Raw genomic sequence first — 15,067 nt, 5'->3', positions numbered from 1 at the left:
TTTTTTAATTTTTTTTTTCAACGTTTATTTATTTTGTTTTTGGGACAGAGAGAGACAGACCATGAACGGGGGAGGGGCAGAGAGAGAGGGAGACACAGAATCGGAAACAGGCTCCAGGCTCTGAGCCATCAGCCCAGAGCCCGACGCGGGGCTCGAACTCCCGGACCGCGAGATCGTGACCTGGCTGAAGTCGGCCGCTTAACCGACTGCGCCACCCAGGCGCCCCTCCTGAGTTGTTAATTTTATCCACTCTGACTGGTGTGAAGTGGTGTCTCAATGTGGTTTTGATTTTTACTTCCCTGATGATGAGTGACGTTGAGCATCTTTTCATGTGTCTGTTGGCCATCTGGATGTCTTCTTTGGAAAAGTGTCTATTCATGTCTTCTGTCCATTTCTTCACTGGATTAGTTATTTTTTAGGTGTTGAGGTTGTAAGTTGTTTATAGATGTTGGATACTAACCCTTTATTCAATATGTCACTTGCAAATATCTTTTTCCACCCCATCAGTTGCCTTTTAGTTTTGTTTTGTTGATTGTTTCTGTTGCAGTGCAGAACATCTTTATCTTTTTTAAAAATTTTTTTAAATGTTTATTTATTTCTGAGACAGAGAGAGACAGAGCATGAGTGGGGGAGGGACAGAGAGAGAGGGAGACACAGAATCTAAAGCAGGCTCCAGGCTCTGAGCTGTTAGCACAGAGCCTGACATAGGGCTCGAACTCACGGACCATGAGAACATGACCTGTGCCGAAGTCGGATGCTCAACCATCTGAGCCACCCAGGTGCCCCCAGAAGATTTTTATCTTGATGAGGTCCCAATAGTTCATTTTTGCTTTTAATTCCCTTGCCTTTGGAGATGTGTCAAGCAAGAAATTGCTGCGGCTGAAGTCAGAGAGGTTGTTGCCTGTTTTCTCCTGTAGGGTTTTGATGGTTTCTTATCTCACATTTAGGTCTTTCATCCATTTTGAGTTTATTTTTGTGTACTAGTTTCATCCTTTCATGTTGCTGTCCAGTTCTCCCAGCACCATTCGCTAAAGAAACTTTTTTTCATTGGATACTCTTTCCTGCTTTGTCAAAGATTAGTTGGCCATACATTTGTGGGTCCCATTCTGGGTTCTCTATTCTATTCCATTGGTCTATATGTCTGTTTTTGTGCCAATACCATACTGTCTTGATAATTGCAGCTTTGTAGAAATAGATTCCACTTACAATTGCACCAAGAACCATAAAATACCTAGGAATAATCCTAACCAAATATGTAAAAAATCTGTATGCTGAAAACTATAGAAGACTTAGGAAGGAAATTGAAGAAGACACAAAGAAATGGAAAAACATTCCATTCTCATGGATTGGAAGAATGAATATTGTTAAAATGTCAATACTACCCAAAGCCATCTATACATTCAATGCAATCCCAATCAAAATTGCACCAGCATTCTTCTCAAAGCTAGAGCAAACAATCCTAAAATTCGTATGGAGCCACAAAAGACCCTGAATAGCCAAAGTAATGTTGAAAAAGAAAACCAAAGCCAGAGGTATCTCAATCCCAGACTCTAGCCTCTACTACAAAGCTGTAATCAGCAAGACAGTATGGTATTAGACTACAAATTTAAATAAATGGCTATGAATCTCAGGAGACAGTGCTTCTCTCTCTCCTCCCAAAATCAAGTGAAGAGTTACAAGTTTCCTTGCTTTTCCCTTCTGTATATTGGGTTTATTTTATTTACAAATTTTTTTAAATTTTAGAGTAGTTGTATATTTACAGAGAAGTTTCAAAAATAATACAGAGAATTTTCATGTACCCTGTACCGAGTTGCCCCCATTAACATCTTATATTTGTATGATGGGTACATTTGTCAAAATTGATGAGTCAATATTGATAGATTATTATTAACTAAAGTCCATGCTTTATTCATATGTCTTCAGTTTTTACCTAATTTCCCCTTTCTGTCCCGAGTTCCCATCCAGAATATTGTATTATGTTTAGTCATCCTGTGTCCTTAAGCTCCTCTTGGCTGTGACAGTTTTTTAGACTTTCCTTTTTGATGACCTTAACTATTTTGAAGAGTACTGATCAGGTATTTTGTAGGATGTTCCTCAACTGGGATTTGTTTGATGTTTTTCTCATAGTTAGACTGGAGTTATGGGTTTGGAGGAGGAAGACCGCAAAATGGTCTTTTGCTCATTCTCTCGCTGAGGATCCAGCCCTCTGTGGTCTGACTTTCATGCCGTCTTCCTTTAGATTGCCCATCATGGGTGAGCCCTGGGCTGCATCTCTTGATTCTTGAATGCTTCAGCAGCCCCCAAGACAGAAGCTTCAAGTCCCCAGGGTGTGGCAGATATTCTGGCTTAGGCTCTTGCTTACCTCCTAGGATGTTGACTTTCCCACTACTTTTGGCCTCTGAAGAATTCTTACTTTCCTACTAGTTCAGCCATTCACATAGACAGGTGTTATATAACACATCCGGCTTTTTATATTGTTTGCACTGCTGGAGGTGAAAGTTGAGAGAGGAGTGTCTGACCCTCACTGGAAGTGCCTACCTCATCCCTCACCGCACCTCACTTTCCATTTATTCACTGAGTATGTACTGAGCACCTATTAGGGGTGCAGCATTTTTTAGGCACCCAACAACAATTGCTGTTCAGTCTCTGTTTGCACACAGCTTACAGTCTCGTGTGGAAACAGCAGGTGCTGGAGTGGCGCATGGAGAAGCCAAGAAGACGATGTGAGGGGAGCACAGGGAGGGAGGCAGAGGGTCCTGAGAGAGGATACAAGAGCAGTAAGAAGGGAGCAGACTCGGGAAGCCATGCTGGCCAGGCTGAAAATGTTAATTTCATGCTAAGAGCACTGGGAAACCACTAAAGGTATTTAGGTCCTAAAGTGTGAATGTTCCAAGGGGCTTGTTAGGACTCTCCTTCTTCCAACCAGCAAGCATCAGCTTAGCTTGGAGGTAACACACCGTGAAAGCGGGGGTCTCCCACATCCCACCTGCCAGCTTCACGACATAGGAGACGAGGCTCCCAAGCAGCAGCCTCCCACCGCCAAACACGACTCACCCACCTTCTGCCTTCTCCATGTGAGCACTCCAGCTCCGCCCACCAGCCACCCCACCCGTCCATCAGAGCAAGCCTGGGTTTCTCAACCTCTAGAGCCCTGCCTGTCTAATGTGGCATTTGCACCGAACTACATTCGCACCCTGGTTCTGCCATGTTTGGGCTTGAGCAAACCTCTTTGAGCTTCGGTTGCCTATTAGAAACAAGATATTAATAGCACCATACAGGCTAGCCCTGAATGTCACATGAATAAACACATATGGAGAACGTGGTGCAGAATAGATGCTCAATCTATGCCACCTTGCTTTCCTTCCTCGGGGCTCGGAGCCTCTTGGGCTTCACCGATGCATCTGCCGTCTGAGTCTCCCTTTTCTTGCAGACCTGACCGGCAGTGGGGGCCGAGGGACTGTGGGCTCTCAGAAAAGGAAGGAAACAGCCAGCCGCTCTGTTATCTCTCCTTCTTCCTCCAGGAGGTCTGCCAGGGTGGGGGCACGTGAAGTGGAACATTGTGCCCCCACCTCTCCCCTCTGGTTCCTGTGCCCAGATTTCTATGTTCTCTTCTTTCGTGGGATCAGAAAGTAATCTAGATGATTATTTAATCTTGAGGACTAACTGGAAAGGTTTAATCCGCTACCCCTCCCAAGGGCACTTTCATTGAATGGAGCAAACCATCCTAAGGTTAAGTAAACACTAGTGTGGGCTCTGAAAGCTGTATGCTGGAAGGGCACTTGGGAGCAAGAGGGGACAGAGGGCCGACTTCCTACCCCTTGAAAGGGGGTTACTGGGGGTTCTGTCTCCCCTTCTTCAGGCATATTTCCAGCCTCACGGAAGCCCTGAGAACATGCCTCCCAGGCTCCTGCCCCAGGGAGCATGGCTGACGGGGTCCCAGCCACTGCCCTCTGAAATCTACAACGATCTTTGCATCCAGGCATGTCTCCCCACCCCCCCGGGTTGTCCCCATCCAGTGGCTGAGCCCAGCAGAGACAGTGAGGTAGACCTGTTCCCGGGGGACAGGTGACTCCTCTTTCGGCCAGCTTTGGCTCAAGGACTCCCCTGTGGCTTTGCCAAACCATCCAGACCACTTGGCAGCCCACTCCCCCGTCCCCAGCCTCCTTCTCCCTCACTGGGGTCATATTTGCATCACCATCTGACAGCAATCCCTGCCTCCCCAACTCACCCCCATCACCACTTTCTTTCACGTGGACATTTTCCCTAACAAAATCCTTGCCTTTAATCTTGGGGGATGCAGACTAACACCCCCTCCCCTATGTCCCTTTGCCAGCAACACCCTGTTAATGCTATGTCTAAACACACCCATCTTTAAATGTACTTTGGCCTCACTCTCCAGTACTGGGCTGGTGAAGGCTGACCAGGTAAGCTAGGAGGTGACATCTTCTAGAGTCTTTGAGGTGGGGGGGGGGGGGGTCTCAGCAAAAAAACAAAGTAGAAAGATGTTTCTCCAGCATGTCCCGACCTCACCTGCCTTTGATAAATGACATTACAGCAGTTTAGAAATTCCTACGGCACACAACTCTCTAAAAGCCCAGAGAAAAACACAACCAAACATATTTTGACCTACATTACCTTAAGATGTGATATGAAGTATGATAGGAAGTAAAATAATTCAATGAGTGTGTGTGTGTGTGTGTGTGTGTGTGTGTGTGTGTGTGTGTGTGAAACCTATCATAAATGTAAGTTGATCACGCATTGTCTGAGAATAATTCCATGCTCCCAGTTATGAGTCCCTCAGGGGCCTCCTGCTGTGGTCCTTTCAGAGAGAACCAAAAGGCTGAGTCTTTTGGTGTGGGGCAAGCTCTTCCAGGAAGGAAGGCAGAGATGATCTTGGGGGTTTGACTCTGGACACAGAGCTGGCAGCCCCAGCCACCGTCCCTCTGGCTCCTGTGTGGTGTGGAGCAGCCTGCAGAAGTATGAGACCTGGCTCAAAGCCATCTCCTCCTGAGTTCCCTGATCCTCCGGCTCGAAGTGCCCCAGGCTGCCCCAGCTCACCACCTGCGTCTAGTAGCAAGGGCCAGCCTCTTCTTGGTGCCGTGGTGCTTGATGTCTGTTTTTCTCCAACATGCAGCTCTCAGATCCTTGGGAGCCAAAGTCACCACTCAAGGCTCAGCACCATAAATCTTTTGGAGCAGCTCACAGCAGAGAAGCAGTCAGGTGGGCAAGCCAAAACCCAGCACATCGCAAAATCTCCTCCAATACATCTCCGGATTGGCACCTGCTACCATTGGCCCTCCTTCTGCATTTCAGAAACCTAGAGGAAAGTTGACTATCATGAATGAGAATGTTACTTGGTCTCATGAACTGGATTTTTTTTTTCCTTCTAGCTTTGTGCTCTAATTAATTGTCTGACGAATCCTTAGATGGGGATGACATTCAGACCCGTTTAGACTAATGAATTGCTTGCAAATGATAGAGTGGCGTCTGGTTTAATGAGTGGATCCTAGCCTAAGAGACTCTTAGGATGGACGTTTGATTCTCCAGCAGGGAGAGAGATGCTGACAGCCTTCTCTTTCTGTTTTCGCTTTTGCTCCTAGAGGCTTCTTGGCCCCATGCCGAAGCTCAGGGATAAAGCCAGGCATCGGGTCATTGCTGTAAAAGTCTGCCCTCCAGTTAGCACCCCTGCACTTAGGACTAGAGGGATCATGCACTCCCTCTCTCTACTGCAGAACCTGTACATACAGATGGGCGACATACTGTCTGTGCTTCTAAATGTTGAGATTCCATCAAGAACTTAAGTGCAAAAGCCTATCCCTCCTTTATGAAATAGGGCTGCTCTATAAAGTTACATATAAATCTGATTGTGTTGAGGGGGAGAGACGGGCAAATTCAGTCAAATTGTATTTTAAGTGTATTAGAGGCTCTGAGCATTTGGGAGGACCCAAGAGGGATGCTTAGAAGAGAGGAATCTTAGAGGAAATAACCAACCCTGAAAATTCTGCTTGATTCATTTGTTCATTCATTCAGCCACAAAATAAACCTTGGGTAGTCACCAACTAAGCACTCGACATTATGCCAGTGACTAGTGACACAAAGACAAAAATAAGCCACCCGCTGGGTTTTCTCGAGGCAGGGAATGTGCTCAGGATACAGTGAAACCTGAGTCCCAGAACACCTGCATTTATACCAGGCACAGGCATCCATCAGGATAGACCAAGGCGCTACCCTCGAGCTGGATGAGCCGGTTCCCGGCCCAGGATGCACACACCACCGAGTCCTGGAACTATGCCTGCTCCTGAGGTCCGACCGAGCCATGTCCCTCTCCTTCTGCTGGCATCACCTTGCCATTAGGACAACAATGACATAAAAAACACACAGAGAAGGAGTATTAGGGTGGCTTTGATGGAAGAGAGGAGACCACTGTGCAGTATTGAGTGGAAAGTTATTCCAAGCACAGGGGGTGGGAAGAGCTTGCCTTCTTTTTCAAAGGCACAGTCTTTTCTTTCATCCCCAGAAGAGGCTTGTCTCTGTCTTCCTCATCTGCTGCCTCTCTCTCCTCTTCTTCCTGCCTCTTCCAACCTGTGGCTCCAGGAAAATCAAGTGTCTCTAAGGTCAATTGTCCGTGGCCGTGGAGAAAGCACATGAAAGTGACGCTCTCTCTGAATTACAGCTGGCGCAGGGGCAGGAGGCGGCTTTCCGTGTGTCGGCCTCACAGCGCACAAGAGATGGCTTGTGTTAAGCTGTAACAACAGTGCTCCACGCCACCAGGCAGCAAATGGATTTCGGTTCCGCTTTAATTTCTAACGACCAGCCATGCCTATGCCACATCCATCAGCAGGAGACGATTTGGCTGCATTAACAGCCGGGCTTAATGGGTGCCTCCCTGCTTACCACACCTCGGCCTGATTAAATTGTTATATAAAGAGAGATGTTTTTGCAATAAATATCTGTCAGGGATTTCAATCAGGTTCCAGGGCCCCCATTGCTGAGTCATGGTTCTTTTCTTTTCAGTTGATGAAGCTTTCGGGGGCCCTGGCAGGGGTGGGCTTTGGGGAGAACAACAGATCCGTTTCAGGAGCACCCAGGGGAGGGAAGAATAGAAATGTAAACACCAGCCATTGGGTGGGGACTTTCCAGGCTTAGCTGGGAGTCTGGGAACAAATCAGAGGTCCTAGATCTCTCCAGGCCTTACTCCAGGTCTGTGAGTGAGGTTCCCTCTCAGTGCTGGGAAGGGATACAAAAGGTACAAGCCGTGGTGGGAACCCTGCTTGGCCTGTTGTGTGTCCTCTCCAGCCTTGTCCCTCGCTGGCCAAGCCAGATGTGGGGTATCCAGAAAGGAAGCAAGAGGCCCAGCATAAGGGAGCATGGTGCTGTGTGTTTACAGGATCTCAAGAGCCCCGGAGGCCTGTGGTCAGTGTTTACGACATGCCAGTCCCTCTACCAGGTACTTAGTCCTCACAAGGACCCAACGAGGTTGGCATTATGATCTCCATTTTACAGATGTGCAAAGGGAGGCAATGAGGGGGTGAAATGAGCTGCCTGGTCCGCATTTGCCCCCAGCAGCCTGCTCCGGAGCCATGGCCTGGCACCCCACCTGACGCCGCCCAGCTTCCTAGAATCATCTGCCACTCCAGCGAGTGCTGAGGATATTATGGGGTCTTGGACACCGCAGATAATTAGGTGTGGTTTCTGCCTCAGAGGCATTGGCAATACAGTTGGGGGCCAGAAAAACACACCTGCCAAATGGCTCAAAAACAATCAAAAAGAATAACCTTAATATTCTTCCAAGGACAATGTTTGTTCTTGCAAACAAACCAAGAAAAGAAACGAGACATATATAAGCACCTCTGATCTTAGAAAGCAAAAGGCATGTTCCTCTCTAGCCCTGGACCTTAATCATCAGGTGTCAGAAGCCTGTGGTTAGCACGGTGACAGAAGAAGGGGGTTTGCACCGACTCTGCAATCATAATGATTGTGCAGGTAATCCAGGGTGGCTTCCTGGGTGTGGTGTCTTGTCAAGCCCTAAGACACTGTTGGATATGGATGGGATATGGATAGGAAAGGCGAGGGCAAGCTCACTGTTAACTCTGTCCAGCTTCTCCCAGGAGCCAAGGGGAAACCATGGAGCAGACCCACCGAGGGGCGGTCGTCCACACCCGGCCCGTTGGGGGCCCCACTGACTGTGTTGGCAACAAGGCTCTGGGAGGAGGGGAAGGCATCCCACCTCACTGCTCACTGGCTGTGACAGGATGTCTGGTTGATGCATGTTATGTTCTGGACACATAAAATAGAAGCTGAGCATTTTGACTCTGTGAAATGTTCTATGCCTTCAGAGGGGGAGAGGAAGAAATGAATAAACCTTCCAAGAAACCAATTAACCCACAGACAGTTCATACTGTCGTCCTAATCCAGAAGGAAAGCAACATTGGACACACAGTGCAGAGATAGCCCATCAGGACACAAAGTAGACCGGCTTAATCATCTTTCTCCGGCAGATAATGAAGCTGTGTCATTTTATTTTGTTTCATATCATGTTTGGTTTCCCAGGCCCAGTGAGTAAAAGGCTGGCATGTTGCCAGAGAGAGAATGAGCTGGGAGAGAACTTTCTCCGGAAGCACAGAGGTGTCTTTTCACCACACCTGGCCTTCATCATCATGGTATAAAAAGTCTGCGGCAAGAAATTTGTTGCGGGAAAGGAGGATAGGAGTGGGCTTACACAGTCTTCAAGGGGAACCTCAGGCTGAAGAGCAGCCCATGGCCTTGCTACCAGTCAGCAGGGAAGGAAGTGACTTGCTTTCTTGCTGAATCACAACCTCGCTGGACACGGGGGCCCCTCGGATGCCCTGACTCAACAGTGGAAGCCATTGTGCACTCTGGGAGTTGGTCTCCTCCTGCTAGGGGAAGGCAACTGGCCCTGTCTGTCCTCCGGTAGGGGCCTCTGAGGCCCGAAGCTTGGGGACAGGCCCCACTATATTCTCATTTTCTGGGCCCTTGAGCTGCACGGCCTCAGGCAGCCACCGTCCACCTGGTCTGCTTCAAACCTTGCTGCGGAGTCCTGCTAGGTATTCCCTGCCCTCCAGGCCTGTTGTCACATCATAGCACCTCTGCAACCCCATAGCTCTGAGCCTCGGTTTTGTTACTGGAAAAGGGGGACATATAAATCTCTCAGGTTGCCGGGAAGATTCCATGAGATAAGGAGATCTCTGTGCCATGCGGCCAGTGCTCCAGAGCGGCGGGGTGTTTAGGTAATGACCGTGATCACGACCAGCGGCACCTGCCTCCCAACTAGATCCCCCACCTGAGGACTCCGTGATGCCAATGCCAGGCTGACTTCCAACCCCCCACTTTGTCCTTGTGCTTAAGGGGCCACGGCCTGTCCTGAATGCCTGTGAGGTCAAGTCCAAGCTGCCAGCCTGGCTCCTTCCACAGCCCCACCTACCTCGCCTCCTCTCTGACAGCCACACGGCTGAGGCTGTTGCACGTACAGCCAGCTTGTTTACTGTTCTCTCACACCAACCTCTTCTGCGAGTTAAAAAAGGAAAGCAATTAATGCAGTGGGCACTCAATTTGTATTGAATACATGGATAACAATAATGGAAAACATAGGTAACATTTGTACTGGACTTTACATTTAATAGAATCTCTGCATACATATGTATGTATGTAGATATGTATAGATGCAGATATGTACACAAGATATCTCACCCAGTTGAAAGGACGGGTTCAAGTTAATGTTTACGGAGCATCTGTCGGGTGCCGGTTACTGTACCAGAGCAGGATAGGAATCTAAAATAGGAGGACATCAGGCTTCATGGCAGGCCCAGATGTTTTGGGGTCAGCACTTCTTCCCGGCACCTCCCATCATTTCCCATGCGTGAAACCATCCAGAGGTCCCGTGGGTTTGGCCAGCCCTGTTTGCTCACACAAAACACGGATGTCAAGACACACATGGTTGCACATGGAGGCCCAAGTGCACAGAGTTAATGTGGCATAAATTACTCCACAGAGGTGTGTGGGTTCTGTGTGGCCTGTCCTATCGGACTGGATTACAGCCCCTTGGAACTTCCCATCTATTACCCTTCACAGGCCGGCAGGCCGTTTGCAGTGAAACACACAGTTGCTTTCTGTTTGCCCTGATTCCTTGGCCCTTGTCCCCATTGCGGCCACCGGGCCGTGCTCTTCTCAGTTCAGACCCCCTCCCTTTGTCTTCCTTTCTAATCTCTCCCCACGTCCCTGGCCCTTTCATCCTGGCATCTCCAGTGGTCAGGGTCAGGATGAGCTAGGCTGGGCATGCACAGCCTCTGTTTCCCCCTGGCAATGCTGGTCAAGGATGGTAGCTGTCAGGTACCCGGGGAAGAATTTGCCCAGCAGTTCATGGGGCATCCATCCTTGGGCAATTTGGGAAGAGGGGGCAAGAACGAAGCAGGGTGGACTGACACTTAATACAACACTCCTCTACTCCTAGTGACTCACCAGTGCGAGGCCTGGGGGAAGAGAGGCTGTAACTCTAGCGATTGTGCCGGGGGTGTGGGCAGAGGGGTTCCACGGCTGTGCCGTGGTGATAGACCTCCACCACACGCAGCCAAGGGTCGAGACTGCTGCATCAGAGCAAGCTGGAGAGCAGAGAGGCCTGGCAGGGAGCCAGGTGGACTCGAGGGTGAACGTGGGCCCGTCCCTTAACCTCTCTGAGCTTCTGTAAAGTTAAAGTCATTACTTCCCAAGGCTGCCGTGAGCAAATGTATGTGAAAGACGGGAGCTCAGTACCTGGCCCCCAGCAGCTGCTCAAAAATGTTTGTTTACACTTTCTATAATCTTTTCCCTGACCACAACATGAAGTTGTTAGGAGGATCAAAAGAAGTGTTTTGTCAAAAATAAGGTAAAAACAAGAGAGGGAGACAAACCATAAGAGACTCTTAAATACAGAGAACAAACTGAGGGTTGCTGGCGGGGTGTTGGGTGGGGGATGGGCTAAGTGGGCAAGGGGCATTAAGGAGGATGCTTGTTGGGATGAGCATTGGGTGTTGTATGTAAGTGATAAATCACTAAATTCGATTCCTGAAATCATTATTACCCTATATGTCAACTAACTTGGACGTAAATTAAAAACATAAGTAATACAATTACATTATAAAAAAAAAAAAAGAAGTGCTTTGTAAACTGCAAAGTGTATATAACTGACAGGAACTTCTATGTCAGGACAGGGGTCTGCAAACTTTTTCTGCGAAGAAACAGGTGGTAAATTATGTTAGGCTTTGTGAGCCATACAGTCTCTGGCAAAACTACTCAGTTCTGCCAGTGTAGCAGGAAAGCAGCTACAGACAATAGGTGAGTGAATGGCAATGACTGTCCACCAATAAAACTTTATTGACAAAGCAGGCAGCAAGCCTGCCTTAGCTCGTGGACCAATTCACCAACGCTGTGTTAGGAAATGGGGTGGGGATAGGGCTCCCTCGGGCTGAGTGACCGAGGCCTGCTCTGCAGCTCTCTCTAGAGCTCCATGGGGAGTGTTTGATGTGGATCCACTGGGAACCCCAATCCACAGGAGCCCCACCTCCCAGCAGGAAGCTTAAAAGGAACACGAGAATTACCTTCCACTCACCCTGCTGGCCTCTTGTGAATCTGCAGGGCTGGGCCTGGGAGGGACTCTACGGGAGTCAAGGGTCACTCCCATGCTCAGCAGGAGCCATCTGGAGCAAGAAGTGCACAGTCAAATGCCCAGAAACAAAATAGACGATAAAAATGAGAGACGGATGTGGGTACAACCAGTCTACCTGCGATTTTCCCACTTTTGGTTCAGGATTGGAACACATGTGTTTCTCTGCTATGAGAAAACAGCAGAGCAAGCATGGTAATAAGTGGCAACTGATACTCAAGGTCAAACAGCAACAGGGAATGGCGGAGACTGGTGACCAGATAGGTAATGCCCCATGTACAAGGCTATGGGGAGCTGCTACCTCCCCCTGGATGTTGCCACCTGGGAACTGGAGACCAGTGTGAAAAGATCCCCCATCTTCCAGCACAAGCTGTGAATACAGATTTCCTGGCAAAATCTTCTGAGTTTGAGTATTGGATCCATTAAAATAAACAAAGAAAACAGATCTCGAACAACTAAGAAGATAATTTTGCACTTGTAAGTAAGAAACAAAACCTTCGAGTCCTGCTCTAGAGAATGCAGGACTGTGCAAGGAAAGGTTTCTGGGGGAGAAGCCCAGGAACGTTCTATATTCGGATTTCTCAGCCTCAGCATAATTGACATTTTGAGCCAGAGAATTCTCTGTTGTGGGGACTTTTCCTGTGCATTGTGGGATGTTTAGCTGTATCCCAGGCCTCTACCCACTAAGGCCAGTAGCATTTCCCCTCCCCAAGTAGTAACAACCCAAAGTGTGTCCAGTCATTGTCTAACATCCCCTGGAGGCAAAATCACCTGGATTGAGAAGCACTGAGTTAACCCCTCCAGAGACAGAGAGATCAGACCAGGAAAGGGACAGCGGTGAGTTACAAGCCTGCCAAGTCGTAGGGCTTCAGCAGCGATTAGTGGGCAAATGTTTCTAAATTAGCAAATTTTAATTTAGACCTAAATCTCCATTATTGCCTGAGGCTCAGGGAAAATTGGTGACCGTTTAAAATTATTAATTGGAACCTGCTGCAAATCAGTGGAGGGTGAAAAGCAGAAAAGGTCCAGATAATGAACTGGGCTGGAGCAATGGGGGGCAGAGGGGCAGGGAAGGTGGGGCAGTGGCTGGCGACTGAGTGACGAAGGAGCCACGGCTGGCTGGGAACAGGGAGTTCTGCCAGGGGAATCCAGAGACTGTCCTGTGGGAGCCGCAGAAGTAGGGATCCTGAAGACAGTCAAGTGTTCAGGCTTAGAAGGCCTGGAGCCAGAGCCCAACAAGTCCCGTGAGGAGCGTGACCCGGCAGGGACAGACGCAGGTAGAAGAAATTCCTGAAAATAAGGAGGAAGGATTCCTAAGGCAACGGGCATTTCCTGAAGTATTCAGACACGTTGGTGCTGTGCTTTACAAAAACCCCTCCAGTTGGTGAATTGATTCCTTCTCATTAAGACTCAGAAAACCACAATAGATGCAGATGGTCTTCAGACCCAATAGTGTAAAGGTTTAAGGTCTGCAGGGTTAAGGTCTGACCACAGGTGCTGGAGGCCTGGAAATGCGGAGGAAGAGGTACAGGGATTTGAGGGACAGATGCGCTGATGGTTGGAGGGGCAGGCCTGGGGGTGGTGGCACAGGACAGTGAGAAAGAGGAAGGGGCTGAGGAGGTTTCCTCTGGAACAGAAGGCGAGCTCTGAGGAAAGTCGGTGGTCAGAGGCCCGCGGGCGCTGAGAGGCTCCAGAGGGAGGAGGGGGAAGGGCTGGAGGAGGACAGCTCCGTCTCACGCCTCCTCCGAGTTTGGATCTAAGTGAAGCCCTAGTAAAGCGGGGTTTCTCTTTTTGAGTTTCTTGCATGGATGCTTGAGGTCAAAAGAATACAGCTTGGTTTGCCACGCTAGAAAAGTCCCTGAGGCCCTGGCTGCTGGCCTCCAAGGGCCTCCCAGGGAGGGGAGCCGAGGAATGTTCTGAGCCCTGGCCATGTTTCTGGGACCTCAGCAGCCAGAGCTGGCCATAGTAGGGAAATGAAAACCCACATTCCAGCCCTCTAAGCAGGCAGGGCAGTGATCAGCAGTGTCATTTCATGGATAAAAATACTGAGACACAGAGAAGTAGTGACTCACCCAAGGCCATCCAACCAGGAAGCCGCAGGCCTGGGTAGTTGCCCAAGAATCCCGACTCCTCTTCCAGGATCCTGTGCAAATTCCATGTGCCTTGTTTTAAGGGACTAGAGCCTGTGGATGCAGAGTTAACGTGACGAGTGGAGCCTGAACCCAAGGTAGTCTGTGGGGAGCAGTTGGACTGTGTCGGGGGCCCCGTGGTCTGCCTGGGACCCTTCAGCAAGAGGACGTGAATGGTGCTGTGAACCTCAGACAAGCCCGAATCGACTGTCCGCCCAGTCCAGCCTCCCCACGTGCATGCTGACCTTATTTCCCTTTGACAAGGCACGCATGGTCTTCAATAATGCAGGCCCCCACCTAACACAGAAGAGGCCTGTCACCCAAAAATAACTTGAAAAGCACACAGAGGGAAGCAGATAAGCATTCACAATCATTTATTTATAGCGCGGAGCACAAAGCTGTCAAAGAGACTATAGGCAAGCGACAGCCACAGCAACCCTTGGGGGGCAGCTGGGCACCTCTCCCACCCCACCGAGCTGCCTCAGAAATGTGCCTTCTGGATCTGGCCCTGCCGGGTGGGTGTGCAGAGAATTAGAAGACAGGGTGAGGTACAGGGTAAGGAGGGGAGAGAAGAAGCAAATGCCATGACCTCTGTTGAGTATTAGATCGGAGAGCTTCAACAGGAGCGTTTTGAGGTCCCTATCACTGGAAGGGTTTATGCAGAGGCTGGGGCCTCCTCACGACTGTTTGGTAGAACTCCTGCTTGGGCTGGGAGATTGGGTGGATCAGTGCTTACTGACTCTGGCTGTAGCCGAGCAAGGGAAATGTTTGCTGTCATTTCTGCTGAGGGGAGAAACACCTGTGGCTTGGGTCCTGTCTCTGCCCACTCTTTCCTCCTTAGCTGCAGCCCTTGGGTCCATGGCATAGAAGTCATTCTCGAGTCTGGATTGGACACTGTGCACTGGACAACCTCTAAATCCCCTTCCAACTCTCAGTCTGGGTTCCGGAATATTCCGGAGAGCCTAGCGCTATACTCTTTAGAAAAGAAACATCAAACACTCATGCTGCATAAACAATTCTTTCAAAGGAACAAAAGGGCTGAGAAGTCAGAGAATTTCAGACTCGTATAACAAAATTATTATTCAGAAATTTCAATGATGAAGGTGCCGTTGGAACTCTAAGTGTGTGTTTTTTTAACTGAAAACCCAAAAGAATACACTGGTTGATCAAAACCGACAACACCAAAGTTAAACGTCACCAAATCCGGAAGAGCACGCGGAATCAGACCCAAATCAGCAAAATTCTATCTAGACCATCAAAGTGAATGGCAGCCTAGTTCCCG

The 15,067-nt window shown here is 49.0% G+C and overlaps 1 long non-coding RNA gene across 1 annotated transcript; it reads right to left on the bottom strand.

Annotated features, from left to right (window-relative positions):
* Positions 1 to 235: 235 nt before the first annotated feature.
* LOC112848636 (uncharacterized) lies at positions 236 to 14,120 on the bottom strand. Its single transcript, XR_015254988.1, has 5 exons — positions 13,729 to 14,120; positions 11,592 to 12,946; positions 9,709 to 9,914; positions 9,443 to 9,525; positions 236 to 2,756 (listed from the first exon to the last, which is right to left on the bottom strand). It is a non-coding gene; the product is annotated as an uncharacterized LOC112848636 (long non-coding RNA).
* Between the last annotated feature and the right edge of the window lie 947 nt (positions 14,121 to 15,067).

The sequence above is a fragment of the Puma concolor genome, chromosome C1, assembly GCF_028749965.1.
Source record: "Puma concolor isolate L17-30 chromosome C1, mPumCon1.1.hap2, whole genome shotgun sequence".
NCBI lineage: Eukaryota > Metazoa > Chordata > Mammalia > Carnivora > Felidae > Puma > Puma concolor.
This window is presented reverse-complemented; position numbering and strand designations above follow the sequence as displayed.